Source organism: Myotis davidii, unplaced genomic scaffold (genome assembly GCF_000327345.1).
Source record: "Myotis davidii unplaced genomic scaffold, ASM32734v1 scaffold43, whole genome shotgun sequence".
In the NCBI taxonomy this organism is placed as follows: Eukaryota; Metazoa; Chordata; class Mammalia; order Chiroptera; family Vespertilionidae; genus Myotis; species Myotis davidii.
This window is the reverse complement of record NW_006294590.1, coordinates 2,017,039-2,017,951: the sequence shown is the minus strand read 5'-3', so window position 1 is coordinate 2,017,951 and position 913 is coordinate 2,017,039. Positions and strand designations below refer to the sequence as shown.

Sequence of the window (913 nt, the reverse complement as noted above, 5' to 3'; positions counted from 1 at the left end):
CTGCCTCTCGGGTCCTTATTTGAAAGAAATAAACGAACGGGAATGGACGTTCTCCTAACACCCGTGGGCTACACGTGCCACGCAGTGAGCGCTGCGTGCTCCCTGAGGCTGCCTGCTGACCCCGTGGTGGGGAAGGAGGAGGGTTTGACGGCCGAGAGGTGAGGCCCAGGAGCGTCCACACGGAACCTTTTTATCTGAACCTTAAACGTGTCGTGTGTGTGAGCAGAGCCCTTCCGGGGACGAGGAGACGACGCAGGGCCCGTCTGACTCGGGGACGGCAAGGCTGGGTGTGTCCCCGTGTCCCTCCTTTCCGTGCGCGTCCGCCTCCCGCCTCCTGCAAGCTGGCTGCTGGGTCTGCAGAGGCCGTGTGCTCAGTGCCGGCCTGGGGTGCGTGCACGTGTGTGTGAGTGTGTGCGCGCGCACGTGTATGTGCGTGAGCATGTGTGTATGTGCGTGTGTATGCACACACACACGTGCAGCCATGTCAACCAAGGCCTTGGGATGGGGTCGGGCCGTGCGCAGCCTCCTGTGATGGCAGGTGCAGGTCTGCTCCCCCGTCGCCTGCAGCCCCTCATGTGCTGGGACCTGGGCAGGCTTCTCGCCTCCTGTCCAGTCACTGGGCCCCGCACTGACCCTCCAGCAGAGGGCGGCGCTGAGCCTCATCCAGGCTCAAAGGGCTTGGCCCCTCAAGTCACGGAAAAGGGGCAGCTCCCCCCTTTTGTCCAGGCCAATGGGAACGTTCAGGCGAGGCTCCTCGGTGTGACGCACCCCATTCCACACCTGCAGGGGCCTCGCTTTGGGGGCCAGGGGTCTGGGGATCACCCAGCGCCCGCTGACGGCTCACCGCTTGCTCGTTCCCGTGAGATGCCTGACGCCCCCAGCGCGCGGCTTGCTGGACTGCCTCCTGCTCCTC

General features: G+C 65.0%; 1 protein-coding gene across 2 annotated transcripts in view; it reads left to right on the top strand.

Moving 5' to 3' along the window:
- STX2 (syntaxin 2) overlaps positions 1-913 on the top strand; it is an 8,577-nt gene that overhangs the window by 5,892 nt on the left and 1,772 nt on the right. The window lies entirely within an intron of this gene.